Consider the following 20,944-nt stretch of genomic DNA (forward strand, 5'->3'; position numbering starts at 1 on the left):
GCCCCGTTCTGGATTGTGGTGTGTGGTTTCCATGGAATCTTGCTAGGTGACTCAAGCTGTGGATTCTCCAAATGATTTATTTTAAAAGGCCCAGTTTATCCACATGCAATGATGCAGAGGCAAATTTATGGCTCGAGGAAATTTTTTCTGTGGATTCAGTGTATGTGTGTGGGGGGAAATCCTGTTTGCGACCTGATGAGTACATGGCGCAGATAGGATGTATGTAACAGAGGTTACATGATAGAGAGAAGGTTCTCATTGCCACGCAGTACAGTAGCATCTCTTGATTGAAGCAAAGCTACTAACCCTCCTCAGTCCCAATCTTCCACTTTTTTTTTTTTCTGGTGTGGTTATACTTGGTAAAATTCCCTCCATCCTCCTTCTGCTCCAGGTTCATTGTCAGTGTCTGCATTGGTTGGTAGGTGTGTAGGAAATCACAGGTCTAATGCTTCCAGAGAGAATGCAAAGTACCTATAAAGATATTCTTTTATCATCTTCAGGATGAATACTTGAAAAAGGGTTAAACAGCAGCCAAAACATTCATTGCAAGATCTTCAAAGCAAATCAGATTTTTTAATTATATCAAATTAAGGTTATTAAAAGTTAAGTTCTAAACTGAGAGCATTTTGCAATGAAAGGTGCTGCAACATCATTATTTCTCCCCAAAACACACTTACTGTACATTTCTCAAAGCCATCAGCCTTGATTGAAAGCTAATGAAAAAGCTGTCCTGCATCAGTTTATTCCTTGTATCCATTAAGAATAATTACGGCTGAACAATTTTTGATGCCTGTAACCTTCGCAAGTGTTGCTAATGGCATTATAAATTGCTCCTTGTCCAATGACTACAGTCTGAAGCTTAATTCAAAAGAGCTCTGTCAACAGGGCTGATTTGTGTGGTTAATGAGTGCGTTTAAAACAACAGCCTCGGCTCATGCATCCTAATGTCGATAAGAGGATGTGGTTCAATAAAGAGGCTTGTCCGTAATAATTAGCAGTGACAAATGCTCTGGATTAGACCGATCGCAGCATTAATGACTCTGCTTTCAGCTCGTTACAGGAAAAAAAAGTTTCCAGCTCTAACTTCATGGGGCTGAGATACAACTTCAAAGGGATGGACTTCTCTCAGTCTGAATTGTGGATAACCAGGCATGGATCCTGGCCCACACTGTGTCTGTGGAGTCACTGCACGGTCTGGGGCCTCTGTGCAGACTCTGAGGACCAGAATGAGATTTCCTGAATGCACGGACTTGCCAGAGGCTTAGCAAAGAGTTAGTGGGGCAAGCTGAGAAGGAAGAGAGGAGAAGGGGGAATGAGCACGTCTAAGACAACAGATCTAACAGCAGAGAAAAATGGGATAGAAAGAATCACTCAGAAAGGAGTGAGGCAGCCTGAGTAAGAAACATAAAGGACTTGTTTCAGTGGCTGTTAGAAGTGCCTGAGTAATCAGCAAATCCTTTCACTATTGGAGGATTTTAATGTGTTTACTTATGTTTCTTCTACCGAATAATCTGTATCTGCTGATGTTTGTTACGTCATTCATGATTTTACACTTACAGTAATACTGTATTTTCTCCTGTGTTGTCTCCTTTCTCAGCTGAAGTTGTCAGTTTGGTCCTCCCATTACATGAAATGTGGCCAGCATCTCCAAAGATCGCTTTGTCCTTCTTTGCTTTGCCTTATTCTGCTAAGATCTGGACAGTTGGGTATTTTTCAAATGTCACCCAAATTAATTTCTATCCGTATACGATATCAACTTTGGAACAAAGTTCCAAATCTTCACAGTGGCTGCACATTTCCCACACAGTGGGAAAACAGCTTTTGAGACAGGAGTCAGCTGAAAGCTAAGTGCTGTGAGCATCTCTGACAGCATTTCCCTCTGACACCTCACAGTATGCTTTCACAAAATATGAAATAATGTATGGATAGGATAAATACTAAATTCAAGCAATGATTTACTTGGCTGCTCCAATAGACAAGACTCATAACGATTGCTGTTGTTATTTTAGGCTGCTCAGCACAGGCTCCATGCTACCTGTACACTTTAGAGCGCGTTGAGTATTTCACTTTCTTGATATTCTAACTGGGAACAACTGTCAGAAGTTTTGCTTGCTGTGATTGTAATTTTATGCTGGTCTTGGTCCTGTAGGCCTTCTGAAGAGCTCGTCTTGGGGAGTGCTAACAGAGATGTGTCTGAATTGGAACAAAGATGCATGTGTTATTTGTGGCAGGCAGTAGGGGCTTTCTATAGCAATTCATTAAAAGAAACCCCATTCCTTAGAGCTGTGACCAGCAGCGCCTCTGGCTTCGTGTGCTGCAGGACTGCAGGCCACAATGCTGAGGCTTTGGCATGAGCACAGCCTCTCCTCCCACTCCTTGTGGTCATGTTGTTGTTGTTGAGCCTTTTCCCTGCCTTAGCAGACGCGTCAACTGAATAAAAGGAAGCTTTAAAAGAATGGTTTCCTGCCTATAAAATCATTTTGACGTGATTAACTGAGCATCATGGACAGTAACCCATTCATTGAGTGCTCTCTTCTCAAAGTTAGCACTTTGGAGTGGCGTGCTGTGGCTAATACCATACAAATTGCTGGAATGGACAGTTAAACGCTGAGGTCAGAGGTTAAATGAACATGGTTGTTTATGAGGACACAGCCCGAATCCATTTGCATTTTAATATTCTTTCTGTGAGACGAAAAACCATTTTGAGGACAGCTTGTTTGGAAATCCCATTAACAGGTTATTTATGGGACTCATGACTGCATGACCCTTAGCCTTGTTTTGTTAAACATGAACTAGACATGAATCAGATGGGCGGCTGGGCTGCTGCTATTGTTTTCCATAGCATTAAATGTCATTGAATTCAATTATTCTGAATCTGACACTTTCTAAGTTATTACCCTCATAATGCTCAATTTTCTTTTTTCCTTTGTCAACCTTATTATTTCTATCTGCTTTAAAAAGCAAAGACACTCTAAAAAGGCCATATTCTCTCTTATCTCTGATCTAGGTGAGAATGGAGAGCTTATCTACATAGCTTTTAAATAAATAATTGGGAAGACACGGTTTGAAGAAATTAGAAGATTCTGGTCAATATCACGATGCAATTGAAAGAACAGAGAAATCTGAAAATTCTGCCAGAGTAATAATATCAGCCATGTAAATGTCAGGTGCTGAGTGTTTTCAAAGAGAAAGGGCTTTTAACCCTTTTCATATAAAATGTTGAGTGATAAATCAGACTAAATTGATGACGTAGCTATCAATAGAAATGTGAACAAACTCCACAATTCCAACCAAGAGAAGTGCTGTAAATCTAGCTCAGTTTTTATGCCTTCCAACATGAGCTGGAAAGAGGTGGCATACTGGATGACAGACTCTACCAGAAATCTGATCTCTCACTTTTGCAGTGTTTATGGAACCGAACAAAACTTCGTAGGCAAAAAAACACACTCTTCTAGAGCACAGCAGCTGATAGCATGTAACTTAACTTCAACCCCATGCATCTTTTGAGTGAGAGGAGGTTCTGTAGAGTGTATGAGCTGAGTGCTGAAGTGGGGCTATGAGGATTTGTCAAGTATGAGAACACGATGATCTGCTGTGACCATGCAGCCCTGCTCATGCTCACAAGCCCAAGCATGTCACTTGTTTGGCACAGACATGAAGTGTGACAAATCTTCACTTAATTGTAGCCATGGAAGGTGTTAAAGCTGAAATTTTTACTGTAGGAATTCAGATTCTGAATACAACATTTTGCCGTTCGCCTTCAGGTTACCTGATGGAGTGCACACACGTGCACTAACTAGAGTCTGACTGAACAGGAAGTTATTTATTTTGAAGAAGAAAAGAGCAATGGAAGTATACACAGAGAGTAGCATAGGTTTGATTTCAGAGTGAACAGAGAGAAAAGATTGCTTCAAAGAGACCGGGGTTCAAACCCAAGTCAGATTTTTGTGTTTACAGATGTTTAGGGGGTAAAAGTCAAAAGCTAAATCTAGATCTCTAGATACATCTGGTCAGAGTTCTGTTCATCACTGCAGGTTTACAGAGTAGGAGCAAGCCTGACATGCGAGACCTCCTCCACGCTTAGGATTACCATACCTCAGAAAGGAAGACAGCTTTCTTACATCATAGCTAGGTGTGTTTATGCATGCGTGCGTAGTTCTCTACATGTCACAGTGCAGACCGTGTGCGTACTCTGAAGCTCTCACTGTTACTGGAGCTGCTGACACCCTCTGACTTTGCAGCCACAGGGCTGCATGCCAGCAGAGCTGTGTTTCTGCGTGGTTCTTTCAACCTGCATGCCTTCCTCTCTGTCTCCCTCCCTCTTTCCTTCTTTTCCAACTGTAACAGACGTTCCCAGTATGAATTGACCATCAATGGAATTCTTCTTTAGTGGTTAATTTATTCTTAATAGAAACTGATTTTTTTTTTCTGAAGAAAGAGGAACAATACATCTTTAGAACAGGTTTGTGAGTGTCAAGATTTTTCTACTAATTCATGCTATATGCTTCCCTTTTAAAATGTTAAATTACCTCATTGTGTCTCTGAATATCATATATACTTGGGCCTGAAATTAAGCTTACTGTATAGTTGTCAAAATGACCACAATTTGCTGTGTGAAATGTCCTGATTGCATGTGTAATTCAAAGCAATCCTAATCTCCGTATAAACCAGTACAGACTGCTCAGGGGCAGAGTTTATGTATGCTGATTGGGTCTTCAGTTTAGCTGAGAGTGAATACACCTGCGTGTGGAAAAAGATGCATTGCAGATTTTCAGACTCCTAAACGCTAAGGAGAAGGGAGAATGGGCTTCAAGAAAGCTGTTCCCTGGCAGGCAAGGCTCCAGGAGAGGCCAGTGCTCAGTTTTTCATATACATGATGTTTATTCCAAGCTCTGTTGAAAGCTGCCTTGCTGAATGACTCCTAGATATAACTTTTGCTCTGGCCCATCTCTTACTGAAGCGTGTGATTTCTACTCTGAAGATGAATCATATTAGGGAAACTCCTTCACTGGAAGTGGTCCCATCCTGAAACCTCATTGCTGTTCATCTTAGAAATAACACCACTCCATGATATTTTGGATGTCTTGCCAGGGAGGAGCTGGCCACTTATGGTCGTTGCTGTATGATCTCAGAGGTGCAGTCTTCAGAGATAATGAGCAATTTACTCCCAAGATTTTAGGCCTTCCTTCTGTCTGCATCATAACTCAAAATGACATATACGTAACACTTCTCCTTGAATATAGTTTGCCAATATTTTTTATCACCCATGACAATAAACCATCGGATTTGACCTGTGAAGTTTAGCTGTGACTGAAGTTATTATCTGTCATAAAATTAATGCTGTATTTTACTGAATGAGCACAAAGTAGTTTCCATTCAGTATTTCTTGCTCACAGAACTCCTGAGTTATTTCCCACAGGTCCCTCTGTGTGGATTGCAGTTTGTTTTACTGATCTTTTCTTTATATTTATCGTTACTGAGAGGTAGCACTTGTACTCTTCACACCAATTATAGTTAATTATAGGCAGGCCCAGTTGTGTGGCTGAGCAGTGTCTGAAGATTCCTGTGCAGATCTGCTCCCAATTGTAGGTCTCTTCTAGTGAAAACTTGTTCTTCACCTGATACCAGTAGACAAGCCAAGACAATATTTTAAAGGACACTGGCAGCTCCACTACGAATTCTGTCATCTTTTTCATGTTATGATTTCACTTTTCTGGTATTTGTGGACTTTTCTGGTATTGAGTGAATATTATCAGTTTTTCTCCTAATATTCAGAGATCAAACTTCACCATAAACACATACAAGAACGGCATTAATTTTGATATCTTGTTATGGAAGAATTGTTTTATTTTACTTCATTAAATCTGCTTAAGATATTTGTCATTGGTTGTTGAGTTTGGTTTGGTTGACATAACTAAGAGTGTGGTCAACCATCTGAACAGGAGCCAGAATGCAACCTGACAATTCTTTCCCAGAGCTTTTCTGTTACTTGCAGGAAATTCAGCATTTCTTCCCCAAGCTTCTGAAAGTTCTCAGGAAATTATACCCAATTTCTTCAGCTTCAGTCACACAGTGGGCACTTCTGGTTAAATATGTGCTCTTGGTAACAGTAAATACAACCTGACGTTTTATTTTTACTCTGAATACAAATGCTCATCGCGTTGGTGAAAATAAGCAATCACATTCCATTTAATGGCGGAAAAGAATTGTACGTATCGCCCTGTAGGAGCTGAGGAATCTATTTTCATTATAAGAAACATTGATTTTGCATTAAAAAGTCTCATTATTTGAGATAATGACCGTTGGGTTTCTTAGTTAGTCTTTTGGTTCCTAAATCATTAAAACTAAAACAGTTAAAGAGGAAACGGGAACGCGAAAGACCTCAAACTATATTAAAATTCACTCTCATTTTGGGTCCTCAATCAAAACCGTAATCATCTTTAAGGTGGATGCATACAATCAGAAATTTATTTATTTGAGCTCATTTGAATGGCAACTGCATTTGCGCCTATAGAAATACCGCCGAATACGAACGTATTGATTTTAGGATTAACATCAGTGGAATTAATACGGGACTCCCGGGGTCAGTGCCTTGTGCAGGGCTCTCAGCAGTGATTCCTCCTGCCCTGAGCCAGGGAGCAAAGCTTCGTCTGTGGCAATTAGGGGACGCAAAACAAATCTCTGCAGCGCGTGCATGTGTAACAAGGTGCGCAGCGCACGCTGCGTCCTGCAAACGAGCCTGATGATGGACTGCCCGAGGAGGGGGGGTTGTTTGCTTTGCATTTGGCAGAGAGAACGCTTCATTGAATAATTGGGAATTTCTCTAAATGGGGCTGATGGGAATCTGTCCGTCCGTCCGTCCCTCCTGTGCTCTCCCCTTCCCCCTCCGCCTTCCCGGGAGCTGTGGCTGTGTGGGCATTAATGTATTCTGTATAATGTTAGGGGCGAGCTGAATGCACCTTCCCACCACCAGCACGATGAATTATTGACATGAGGGATGGTCCCTGGTGTATACTTTTCCAAGGTTATACTCTCTGATATTAGATATTTATTCGGCATAAGGTAGGGATAAGAACCTCATTGCCACATTATGTCTGACACAATCAAGTTTTGGGGAATTTCAACAACATTAGAAGATTTGTATAATGTATTCTTTTAGAGGCAGAGGCTCAGCTTTAAACAAAGCATAATCCCCACTGCATATCATTTCCAACCTAATGCAAGGAGAAGAAGCGGGACCATAATGCTATCTGCATCATTTCCCTTTTGTGTTCAGTTGCAAGGACTATTCACCTAATATTCAAAATCCGTGTATTCATTAAATGGAACAGAATGATGGAAAAGCTAAAAAACGTAAGAAAAGAATGAAATAGATTTCCATGCAAGTGGCATAAAATTGAGTTATTACATCTAGATATATGATAAAGTATTTGGAAATAATTAAATAGTTGATATCCACAACCTTTCCCCGTTCTCCAACGCTGCAATTTTAATATTTTTGATGCTAACGTTATTTGTAATTCCTTTGAATCGAATATTGGTTGTTTTTACATTTCCTCTATCTGAAACAGCAGGATCTTGGGAACACTTCATCCATTGTGTCACCCAGTCTCTCCCCGTCAGCTGCTTTGTTAGCTGGAGCCTCTGGGGCTGTGTCCTGGCCAGGGGACCTTTTGTGCTCTTGTACTGCACTCATAGACAATGAGGAAAAAAATAAATCTTCTGTGACAAGTTTACTTAAAGGGACACTATCACATTAAATAAGTAGATGGATATACTTATAAATAATATTATTCCTCTAGAAATTTTGGAGGAAGAAAACAAACCTTTTCCTTGCTGCCATTCGTTAGCATTGTCATCTGCTTGCAATGTGGTAACTGGGGAAGTCGTGTCATTTTTCACACTTCAGGCTGTTCTTTACATAGCACTTTTCAAGAGCCAGGAAAACAGGTCAGTCGTTTTGCTGTTTGTTTTTAGTCAGCGTCGAGGGTCTGAATATCGTGTGCTGCCCCACTGGGAGATGGGGATGCAAATATCATAGGGGAGTGCTCAGGCTTAGAACAGTCCTATTTCTAGTGAGCTGTATATGGAGAGCAGCCAAAAAGGCATATTTGCCAAGGATCAGTATGGTAAGTGAAAGAATATAAACAAATCTAAACACTTGAATGTGACTTATCTGGTAATTTCCATCAGCATTTCTTCTAAAGTAGGTGATCCTCAGCTCCACCTCATCCTTCCTCTCCTTTTTGTTTTACGTAACTTGATGAATTTGCTTAATGTAATTAACTTTGTTGTATAACTTAGCTGATTTTAGGGAGATAACGGAACTGGAGCACTTTTGTAGTCATTCTCACGTCTGCTGTTATCAAACCTGGTTGTTTGTAAGTGATTCCAGTTGTTGGTGAAATTCTTAGACCTGCATCTCAGCAGTAAGACTGAAGAGAACAGCACAGAGCTGTGTATTCAGCAGTGATAAAGCTGGCTGAGAAAACGTGCTGGTAGAGAAAGAACTGCCTCATGTGCTGGCTGCCTATTTCACTCACGTTGGTGTGCATGTGGGCTTTAATTTCACAAACACTTTTTGACCTGGGGGTCTATAAACAGTTTCCAAGCCCAGGAAACGCTTCTTTCTCCTCACAGGTGAGAAAACAGTAGTGCAGCTGCTGATATCGCCAGTGGGAGAGGAAACTGAGATTCTTCAGTGGGAATCTGACACCAGAACGTACTTCTGTAGCAGCAGTGGTGATACTGCCTATTCCCATTTGCTGAGTGTTCTCTGTGCTACACTTGCAACAAGTGATTTTTTTCCAGCAGTTTGACCTATAGCAAACGAAGAAGCTGCCCTGAAGCAGCCCAATTTTCACTCTAGCACCATGACTTACAGTCAGTGTGGCACACCAGTTGTTTTTCACCAGAACTGTGTTTACTGATGTTTCAGGTTGGACATTTCAGGCACCATTTGCAACAAACAAGCATGTCACCAGGCAGCTGCCCTGCTGTCAGACTGATGGCATTAAGCACAGCGTGAGAAAAATCTCACTTAGTTCACGTGAAACGTTGCTCCTCCTTCTGGCCAACTCCAATGGAAAGAGAGACCTCTGTGATCTGCAAGAAATGTTGAAAGCAACTCAGGATGGAAACTGGGGGCACTTTGGATGATGCCCCTCTAAAGGCAAAGTCCAATGTTGGCTCTGTGGTCTTCTTGTAGGCAGTTCAGGAAAGGAGATGGGAATGTTCATGCTGCCCAGAGATGTGGATGCCTCATCTCTGGAGGTATTCAAGACCAGTTTGGATGGAGCCTTGAGCAACCTGCTCTAGTACCAGATCTGGAGGTTGGTGGCCCTGCCTGTGGCAGGGGAGTTGGAACTTGATAATCATTGGGATCCCTTCTTACCCAAGCCATTCTGTGATTCTATGATACTGAAACATTACCATGTAGATCAGAGTCAGAGCTTGAAGCAGGAGAAGAATGTTTGCTTTGTCAAGGGAAAAGGGGACAGTTATTCATTTCACTTCCAGGAAAATGTTAAAAAAAAAAATTGCCCCAAGAAATAGTGAAACAGTTCTGTATATTGCAGTAATATAAACTCATGTGAAAAAGCAGTAGAGAGGCTCCAGGCACCAGGAGACACCTGGCAGGAGCAGCCCAAGGAATCAGGTGGCAGCTATTGAGTGCAGTCATGTTCCCAGCCTGAGAGTGAGCAGGGAATTAATAAATCACTTCTCAAGCTCTCAGCAATCAGCAGCTGATGATATTTCTCCGGGTCCGGGGAAAAGAAGCTCTCTACTTGAAAAGAAAACGTGGGACAGCAGGCGGGGTAGCTTTCCTTGAGCTGGCAGGAGCCTGGGAGCACTTGTCACCACTGTGACCCAAGGGCAGGATCTGTTCTGCATACTCCCATTGGGTGGGAGGAAGGTGGGAGGAGATATCAGAAGGTTTAAACGCAAGAAAAGTTAAAATTGGAATTAAAAGGAATAAATTGCAAAGACAAATTGATTTAAACTAAGCAGGAGCAGACACAGCCCTGAGCAAATACCTACAGACGAGCCCACTCATCGTGCTTTACGCTGAGAAGGAAGACCAACAGCCCGTTTCAGTCACTTGCTTTAAAATTAAATCATTAAAATAGAGTTATCAAATTATTACTAAATTATTTCAAACTTCAAATATTGGGCACTAGGAGCAAGTGTGATTTTTGCACTGCATTCTTTTCATTTGTCATTTGCTGTCACAACATGAAGGTTATTTAAGTACAACTTCACCAGGGGATATTCAGCAGAATGTTTTTCTCCATGGAAACTCCTTTTGTTTCTTTTTTTCTTTCTTTCTTTCTTTCTTTCTTTTTTTTTTTTTTAGGGAGCTATATCAGATAATTTGGATTTTACATGTCTTTTATTATTATTATTTTAGTTGCAATGGGTAACTGATCTCCTGTTTCTGGAATGCCATGTCTGTTCGAGGTGTAGTTTGGAGGAATTAGGCTGAGCTCCAATTTACACTTGTTTAACTACAGATGCATCCCCACTGCTATTTGTTTATCTCACATTTATTACACTCCTCTAAATTCAAGTTAAGCACTCAGGGGCTTTTTCTAGTAACACTAATGGAGGAGAATAGATGCATTATATGTGAATAATGTATTATGATGATACAATTTGGGTCTCTTAGCTCTAACCGAGACCAGTCCTGCCTTACATTATTTATAATTTACACACACCTTCCTGAACATTTTTATGTAAATATTTAATCCAGGAAGTGAGTTAACTCTTTCATTTTGGTGGTTCCCAGTCCAAAATCTGAAGAGAATGTGAGAGGACACAGAGATTCCTCACCCAAAGTAGGCAGTCTTGTTTGTTTACAGGAATTAAAAGAGAAACATGACGGATTACAGAGGGAAAATGCATGCTGACATAGCACCAAACCCCTTCTATCTCTCCTCCTCCCAGTTCGTCTTATTAAATTGAATGGATGTTGACTGCAGATATTTGTGGACGTTGGGCTGGTAGCATTTGAGTTGCAGTGTTTTTGCTCTTGTTTTCAGACACGTTGCCTTTTGGTGTTTTGCTCATTTTACAACAATTCCTCTATTTGAGAAATGCAACACTGGAAACTTTCAGATGACGCAGCCTTTTCAATATCTGAATTTACCAAATAAACTGTTGTCATTTCTGGGAGATCCCATGACCAAGAGTGAGTAGAATGGCAGCAGAATCCCACTAGCACGTGGCAGCATTCAGGATCTGAAGTCTTGTTATGCGTCAGCTCATTTTTCTCATCATTTTCCCTATAGATAAGGCTGAGTTAACCCCACACTGACTGAAGAGCTGCAAGTTCCCTGCTTGAGCTCACCTGGCACACAAACTAGGATGACAAAGTGAAGTGAGAAATGTGGAAGTCTTTGGAACAGTGATGGGCAGATCGTTCAGGTGGTGCCCTGAAATCATTACCGTGCAGAAATTCATCTTCTTGTCCTCAAAGCATGCAATTTGCAGTATTAGATGATGAGATACTGCCTCGCATTCCTGTTGTTAATTAGCAGGGTGCTGGGATGCAGGGGGGCTGTGTTCAGCCACACAGACCTGCAGTGGGCAGAGTCTGCCCATGCTGCTCCCTGAGCAGCTGCTGGGGGAAGGAATGGAGGGGGAGCTCAGCTAGGTCAGGCTGTCCTGTGCTGAGCATTGTGCAAAGCACTGTGACTTGAAATCAGCTCTGCTTTGAGCAGGATGAAATAACTTCTGTATGCCCTTTCCAGTCTAGTTGATGGTATGATTTTAATTATAATGGCCTTTAATGGTCCCTTCCAACACAAACCATTCTGTGGTTTGATTCTGTGACGTCACAGTCCCTTTGCTGATCTTCCCTGGGTCTGCTTGGACCTTTTGGCAGGAGGTGATTGGAGCAACGTCACGCTGCTGATGTATAAAGTGATGTAATGATGGTAGAGTTGTTTCATTTTGCTCTTCCTCTTTTTGTTAAATGAAAGTGTCATCATCCACTTAAAGCTGGTAGCAATGTAAATCTTCATTAACAGCTTTTCTCACTGTCTCTGGGGGCTGCCCTGTGCTTGTGTTTTGAAATCCTCTGGTATAAACATTGCCATCAAGAAATATAAGAATGGTGAAAGAATGTATTTTATACTGTATTATGTATTCCTGTGCACAGGGCTGTTAAAATGCCACAGCTGCATTTAGGACTCCACTCAGTGCACCTCCTGAGAAAGCCACCCAGCCAAAAACTTGTTTCTCATAGCTACACTGAGGCTTTAGATGCTGTCTAGAAGCGGATGGACTGTTTAGCAGAGTGGTGGCTTGGCTCCACTTCGGCATCAAGCATAAGATCTCTTTCACCTTCCTCATGCTGATTCAGAGTTGGATGGGAAGGAGGGAATGAGCCTGATTTTGGGGGATCCTGGATGAGGATCATGCCTACAGGCAGAAGCCAAACAAAAGTAGGGTTTTCCATCACAGGTTGCACTGCTTACCCCTTTCTGCAGCCCCGTATGCTCCACTTCCCCCTGCCTTAGCCCTAGGAAAACGCATCCTCTGAGAAGGGGAGGACACAACAAGAATATAAACAATCCCTGGCCCTCCTCGGTATCCTTCCCAGGGGAAACACCTTAGGGAACAACCTCTCCCAGTAGATTTAAAGCAAGTAATTTATTTATGCAGATCTGCTCTTTTTTTGCTGTTGTTTCTTTGGGGATAATGAGTGCATTTTCAGGTATTCACAGTCTCAAGTGTGTCGGAGAGTATTTTCAAACTGTAGATCTGTACTGTCCCTTTCCCACCGCTCCCTGTTCTTCACTAAGATAAGTTGGCTTGTCTGAGTTGCTGCCTTTGTTGGATAGAAAAAATAGGAATACTAGCTTCAGGTCTTTTGAAAAATAACATCCTATAATTTGAGTCCATGCTCCTACAAATTCCCAACAGGCTCTGAGCCAAAGAAATACACAGATGAAATAAACATTTAAAAAGACGACTGCATTTTGCAATCTAAGAATTGAGTTATATACCTTTTTGACAGCTTCCTGAATCCCAGCCCATATCTAAGATGAGTAAATAGGTATCTGGCCCTTTAACTGGCTTCCATTTCATATAATTAAAGACTCCCAGAATTAAATGGCCTATATGGAAAGTGGCTTTCAGTGGTCTAAATGCCCGAAGCAATCTCCTTGCCTGAGCGCAGAAGTGACACTGGCTTGTGGATCAATATCATCTCTGTTATTAATATCAAAAGCGCATTACTTTGTTTTTGCCTGGCCGTGCTCCAAGCCCCAGGCCCAACACGGGCTCAGCCATTTGCCTGGACCATAATTTACTTTCGTGAGTTTTTAAGGTATTGTTTTGTCAGGGCCAATCACCGTGAAGTTATAAATGATTCCGAGGACTTGCACTCTCTGTTAGTGGCATATGCGGTGAAATTAATTTTTAAAAGTTTCACGTCAATTACTCCTGTCCTTGAGTTATGCAAGGGGACAAAAGAGCAGGGACTTAAAGACATGAGTGATATCAAACAGATGAGGTAACGACAAACAGAAACAGCAGCTTGGGACCAAATCAGACATTACACTATCTTTAATTGATGCATTGAATTAAACAATGCTAAAGCTAAATAAATATTGACCACTTAGCAAAAGACCCATTGATTTTTATGATGGACAACATTTACATCATATCCCGCTCTGTGCTACAGATTTCAGGCTGCTGCCCTGTCAGCTCCAGCACTGCTGCTCCATGGGACTGCTTGCCTGCTGCCAAGCCCCTTTCTGGTGTAGTTGAGGTAAATCATTACCATTGCCCCCCCCCCCTTTTTTTTTTTCCTATGGAGCATTTAGCTTTGAAGGGTTGAACTCTGCCAGGTCCTCTCTCCTCCAGCACCAGCTGCATTACCCAACAGGCTGCCCAGGAAATGCGTGTGATTTTTGGCACCTAGGCAGAGTTTTGCATTGCATCACTTGGCTGCAGACAGCTGCCACGAGGAAGGTGGCACGGGTGTGAGTGTCCCTTCAGCAGGCATTTCCAGGCAGCTGGGCTCCTTGCTTGGAGCATTCTGTCCCTGAGAGGTGACACAGTCATCCCCTCTGTGCCACAGCTCCTCTCCATGCTCCAAACTGGAGGGGTCTGCTGCTGGTGGGCATCCTCAGAAGAGGTGACCTTCCCAAGCGCTCCTCGCTGCTGCCTTGCTGAAGCTGACATGTTAATATTCATTAATATTGATTAAGTTACTTCAACATGCCATATCTTAATGATGTGATATCTACCCACTTCGGAAACAAACTCAGACAACAAAATAATTTGTTTACAGAGCGGGAGTTTGCATCTCTGACTGTTAATGGTGCAGAGCTAAGCTGGGTTTGTAGTTCTTTAGCATGAAATGTTCTCCTAATTGTGGAACTTAACTAAATGCCAGCAATTAGCATTTAATACTTCTGAGGAAGTCCTCATTACTCTGCGTATTCACACTGAAAGGGAAAGTGTGAGGTCTCCTCCTGGCAAGACAAGGGTTTCCTTAGGAAGGATGAGCCCCTGTGCTTAGTAATGCCAACCTCAGTTACGTATTGCTTCCTGCATCTGCAAGGACCGCCAAGACACCAGTTAATAGGCTATTGTTTCAATTAGCCCATGATTACAGCTGCTAATCTCTAATTCCTCATTGTTGTGGTTCCTTTTGACTTCACTCCAGTTATTAAGAAGCATTTGGATTTTATTACAATTGACAGGAAACTCCAGCCTTCTCATAGATAAAACGCTGCCTGTTGCAAAAGAAATTCAGAATTAATGAAAAGAGCCTTTTGAGTTTGTTTTTAGCGATTCTCAAAATTACATTATAAACACAATGTGGAATTCAATTAAGCAGGGAAATTATAGTGCTCAAGGGGAGAGACTGGATTTCTTACTAAGATAAACCAAAATATCATTAATTAGTTTTCAGTTATAAACAGAAGGCTAGCTTTGTAAAATATAAAATGATGAAAATGAAAGGAAAATAAGAAAACATAAGATAAGGGAATAATTGATAACAGCGGGGTAGGCAGGTAGGTGAGGCATCCCCACACTCCACTGCACAGCTCTCAGCTCAGAGATGTGCACACTGTGCTGGTCGGAGCTCGGAAATCTCAGCAGCACAGTTTTGATGGGCTCGTGGTGCAGATGTTTGTCAGAACCTGAGTTGTTAGCAAGCTGCAAACTGCACAGAGAGCAGCTGGGGGTGCCTGGGTGCTGATCAAGTCCTGTGTCCAACCTCAAGGCTCTGACTGGCTCAGTTTGCCAGTGGGAGAAAAAGTTCTAAATCAAGAGATAACAGACAACACCATACACTTTCTGTGTCCAGCTTTCACTCTGATAATTTCGTTTGAAATGATGAACAAATGACTGTGAGCATTGATGGTGGAAGCATTCCTCTCCTGGGCAGTCTGTACTGGGATGCAGGGCAGCAGCAGGTGATGTCTTCTGTTTTGGTGCAGAACTTGCTGGCTTGTGTCTGCCTGACAGAGGCTCTGCTGCAGGAGCAAGCTGACACAACACTTCCCACTGGTGTTAATGTGGCAGGTCAGTGTCCTTGCGTGTAGGATCTCCGACCCCGGATCTGCAGCAGAGGCACTTACATTCCTGATTAATTTTATTGCACTTAAGTGAGAGAGAGAGAGAGAGAGGAAGACATGAGCTTTAGAGCAAGTGCTGGTGCTCACCTTGTGGACCAGTCCTGTGCGGAACAACACAACCTGCTTTGCATGCAGAGCAGTGAAGGAGAAGCTGTTTCCAATTCCCCCCACTTTGCTGCCTCCAGTTACAAGCATGGCCATTTAAAAACATGTAAAAATCATAAGTGAGAAAGCAGCTGTGTACAGCTTCAGCAAAATGTTAAATTGCTGCATCACTGTGGACTCTAAATGACAATAAACCTTCCACCTCTCATAAATTAAGCAGACGTTCCAAAAAAAAAATGATATCTACTACAGCAACTTTTTATGGATGTTTGGTAACTTTAATCATTTTGCAAAGTGCAATTCCTGGTCATAAATTCTCTCCCAAGCACAGATTTAGGGAGAGCTAAAGCACTGCAGTGAGTTGATAGGTAAGTTTTAATCTGACAGTGCCAAAAAGTCTATTAGATTTATCTGGAGGCAGCGGCTGCCCGGTAATTACAGCAGGGCAGGATGAGCAGAGGCTCTGAGGTGCAGAAGGTGACTTTACGGTGTGTCCCTGGGTTCAGGTGAAGAACTCCGAAACCCTGGATCTGAAAAAGTGATTCTCAGAGTTCAATGAAAGGCAAGGGCATGTCAGGGGTAGCTGTGCCCCTGTGACCTGCACCTTGTAGCCATGCAAGGGAAGTAATGTATTCCTCCTTTCTTCATTTTGTTTTTAATATAAAAATGTCATGCTTGTATCCCTACAGTGATGATTTTCCACTTTGCAGCAGTACTCTTCATTCTTTCTTAATGCTGGGCATTCAGGGATCTGAAAACACTTAACTCATTTGACTTTGTCAGTGGTGGTTTAATTATTCCTGTTATATGGATGGGCTGTTTGGGTCAGGCAGTGCTTTGCCCAGTGGTGTAACACACCCAGAAAGGAAACTGAGATTTTCTCTCTTTTGTGCAAACCATTGACTGACCTTTCCCTCCAAATACAGAGTGGATACACACTTAATGGGACACAGGATGAGGTTGAGGAGGTAAGTGCAAAAGCTGCTCCCTGGTGTGTTGCTCCTTTGTTAAATTGTTGGTTAGCTGGGAATTAATTCAGAACAAATGATATCAATGGAAATGTAGGAGAGAGAATGGAAAGGGAAGGGGATTTGTTTGTGCTCCTGGACAGGAGCTGATGTCCCTGGTCAGTAGTAGGTTGTGGGGTAAATAACTCCCAAGGATGGCGCTTCACAACAAAATAGTATAGATGATAGTATATTTTGAGTAGTTCTATATAGATGCAATACAAATAATACAAAAGAGAAGATGGCTTACCTTCAAGATGTCAAGGCTCGCAGGGGACTCCACATAGGAGGGATCTCCAAGAAGAGAACCTTCCCTGGTGGTGGTCAGCCCTTAAATGGGGTTTGGGAGAGGTGGAGCCAGGCTCCACCCCTTCCACTCACACAGGTATATCACCTTCACCTGTGGCCCCATGGCTGACTTGGTGCTCACCTCAGGTGACCAATCAGTGGTTCAGGCCGTGATTCAGCAGTTCCCATACATTGGTGGAGTGGTCCAAGCTGTCAGGATGGACTGAGTTACTCATGGTGGATCATCTGGTCTGCGTTGAGCTCTTCCTTCTGCTTGCTCTGTGTGAGCTCTTCTCTTGGTTTACTCACAGAATAATGGGGAAAACAGCCCTGTTCCTGAAGGATGCTTTGTATGCTGTTTGTCAGCGTTGCTCATTTGCAGATTAACTACAAAAACAATGCTTTGTGTTCAGTGCAGAGGGTCAGAGCACTTGGGGTCTTATCATAGGACGAAATGTGAGGGGGAAGGAAATCCAAGGCTTCCTGAATCTGTATTCCTAATACAAACTGTTTGGGAAAGGTCAGCTCGACTCCTTTGTTTTGAATGCATCCATCAGAAAAATGATTTCAAATCACATTGTAGCTCCTCTTGGATGCTGGGTGGCCATTGGCGTTAAGGGCAGGTATCTGACTTTCTGTTCCAGCAAGCAGGAGGTGCTGTGAGGATTTGAGTCAAATCCCTCCAGAGGTGAAGAAAGAACCTCAAACTTTTAAATTTGGCTGCTAGTCCTCGTTGGCAGGACTGAGATGTGAGCACTGGGGGCTGGAGTGGTGCTGCTGTAAGGCGCCAGACCTCTCCTGCCAAATCAATTAGAGATGGCATTCGAGATTCATTTCCTTGTTGGAAACATGATCACAGTTATTGCTGCTCACCGTCTCTGCAAATGTATTAGAAACAATTTCTTTTTTTGTGTGCGTGTGAAATGATTGCTATCAAACTGCATTTGTTTTTCCTGTGGTTGTGTTTTGTTTGGTTTATTCCAGAGCAGCAGTTCGGTGGTATCACAGGGTGCAGCTCACCATGCTGCCTTCCTCTGAGTGAGTCTGTTCTGTGTACTTTAGTTAATAAGCTTAGCATAAACTGAACAGCAGCAGACCATTCGTTTAACAGGAAAAGCTTGAGTAGTCAGAATTAGAGATGAGAAATGCAAACGGACCATTGGTACACTGACTTTTCACTTTGATATCAGACTTTTTGATATGTAATGATGGCCACACTGTGAGGTTTTCTTTTCCCCCAAAGTGCTTAGGAACGTTCTCTAATGATGCTGTAGCAGGGGGTTAACAGCACTGCTGAACGCAGTGACTGCATCCCTTCCCAGGGAGAGGAGTCTCACAGCACAGCTACGTGCACAGGGAGCATTGTAGAGGTTTTCCAGCATCACCTCTATATTTAGACCCTTTTGCTTCCTTGTATCACTGTGTGGGTACGGATCATGTTAATATCAAGTTACATGTGCATATGGATAGGAGAGCATACACTCAACACGGGCTTCCTGCTAAGCTCCAGAGGCAAAGCCACATATCTGAACACTTACAAAACAGGAAACCATAGCTCCTAAACTCACCTGGGGGAGACAATGTTTGCAGTTATATACAGTATCATTTGGCTCAGGAGCAATTCTACCTTCAAGTGACAATTTAAGGTGACGTTTCCAATGCTGCGGAAGAAAAATCGCCTCTTTGGATATAAAAAAAAAAAAAGAAGAAATAATGCTTTATAAAACAAAGGTACAAAGGCACAGGATCGGCATTAGACAAATGAAATTAATGCTTCCAATATTTTTTTTAAAGCTTGCTCATATGCATCAACCATTTATGAAACAGTATCTCATCAAGTATGAATATTGTGGTTATATATTAGCAAGCTGTCTGATGGCTGCTCGGCACCTTATTGCACTATGCACTAGGGTAGCATTTTTGGGATAAAGTTAACCTTGCAAAATGTATTATGGCTCACTAATGTATCCTCAACTGCCTGATAAAAGGCCTTGCCCCCAACAACATATGAATATTTAAATTATTGTTAATTATTTATAGTATATTTTTATTAACACTGACTTGCAGCGTGGCCATGCAGCAGACAAAGCTCATTATGTTCCAAGTTTGAACATGCATCTCACACAACATTACTGCAGCTGAATGGAAAACAATGCTGAAACTTCCATGGTTTCATTCTGTATTGATTTTGGTGAGAGTGAGCCTGGAGGAAGTTTACTGGACTGGTGTGCTCGTTGACTTGATCATTTCTGGGAGAGATATTTGGGTGCATGTTATACTAAAATAAATCTGGTCTGTCCTCATTCCGTGGCACTGAGAACCTCAGTTCCTCTCTGTACTGTTTGTAAAAGTAGGCAAGATTTCATGCAGTACAGAACCTGGCTGGGGATAATTTAAGACAACAATAATTATATTTCTGTATCTTGCCACTAAATATCCAAGTGATGGATCCTGCAGCCCTCTTATCTGAGACCCAGCTCCACAGTCTCACAGTTTTCAATACGTTTAACCTAGGTTACTCTGTTTTTTATCTCCTTATTCGTGGTGTGAAAATGCTTTTCTCCTCCCTGATAATCAGAGACGTCCTGTATTTGCCTCTTTTTTTTGTTTTGTTTTGTGAGCTCTTTAACCACTTCCTGGCTGAGCTGAGAGTTCTATTCTGCATTTTCCATCAGTTTTCCTTCCAGCTAATTTTTTTACTGACCCTCTTCACCTCCCCTTGTCCTTTCTACAGTGAGTTCTGGGGGCTTGGTCCATATACCTGCCTGGATAGACAACTGTATTGCTAAGGCAGCACGTCATGCACAAACTAATGCAGTCTTCCATATGAGCTAACAAGAAATCCTATAAGGTGGGATTTAAGTCTATCTGGTCTGTAACACAAGGTGATGCCTCTGCATCTGTTGACAAGATTTCATTAGCCTTTTTTGTAGCCGTATCTTCTTGCAGAACCATATCTAATCTTCACTTTGCTGTCTTGGCCAGATCTCTTTCAGCTCTGCAGCTTCTTTGGATCTCCTCTTTCTCGCTGAGTGTCTGCATTGTGGATTATTTTCCCTGGAGGTATTAGTGTATATTTTTCCATATATGAAGATAATAAATGGAAGAAGCGGAGATGAAAAGAAAAACAATTACTTGAGGGCAGAAATAGAAAGAGATACAAAGAAAAGACTGACAGGGAGATAAGCAAAAAAAAAAAATCAGGGAAGAAGAATATGGAAAAATGAAAAAGGAGTTAAATAATCAGAATAAATTAATTAATCAAAGTGCAGATCATGTGGACTAGAATAGCAAAGCAGCAATGCGGAGAGCTAAAAGGAGACAGGGATAAGGATAATGAAGGATAAGTTGAAATGTAATATATATTTTCAAAATAATGCATTTGAAAGCACTGTTTGACTCGTTAGACCTGACAAGGTCTAGCTCAGACTCTGGGGATTGTAGAGCTCGTGACAAGGGGTTATGAAAAACATCATTTTTTTTTTCCCTCAACACAAGCAGTGATTCTTACTAGGATCATGTTTTTGTCTGCAATTTAGACCTCCCAGATTTCTATGATGGTGACTCAAGATTTTTATCCCTGTATCACGGATAAGAAAATGTGGTCTAGAAAGGTTAAGCGGGCTGGCAAAGGTTACAGGGGAGTCATTACCAGGAAACACGTATTTCTGATCTCGGGGTCAATGAGCTAATCCCAAAGTTTCTGCAATGCTGCATTTAAAGAAAAGGAATTCTTGTCAATTCCCATGCCTTTTCTCTGCAGTACGGCTGCTCTTTTACCACCGGGATTAATCACGATTTGCTGACCTCTACTTCTACCAATTTCCTTCTGATATGAGGTCAGATAATATGCGTATCATCCAACCAAAGCCATTGCCTGAAATGAAGAGTTGCTAGAAAAAGGGATCGGTTTGCTTTTCTCCTCCTGTGAGCACTCAGCAT

The sequence above is a fragment of the Cyrtonyx montezumae genome, unplaced genomic scaffold (assembly GCF_038088225.1).
Source record: "Cyrtonyx montezumae isolate F1298 unplaced genomic scaffold, pur_monq_1.0 scaffold_31, whole genome shotgun sequence".
In the NCBI taxonomy this organism is placed as follows: domain Eukaryota; kingdom Metazoa; phylum Chordata; class Aves; order Galliformes; family Odontophoridae; genus Cyrtonyx; species Cyrtonyx montezumae.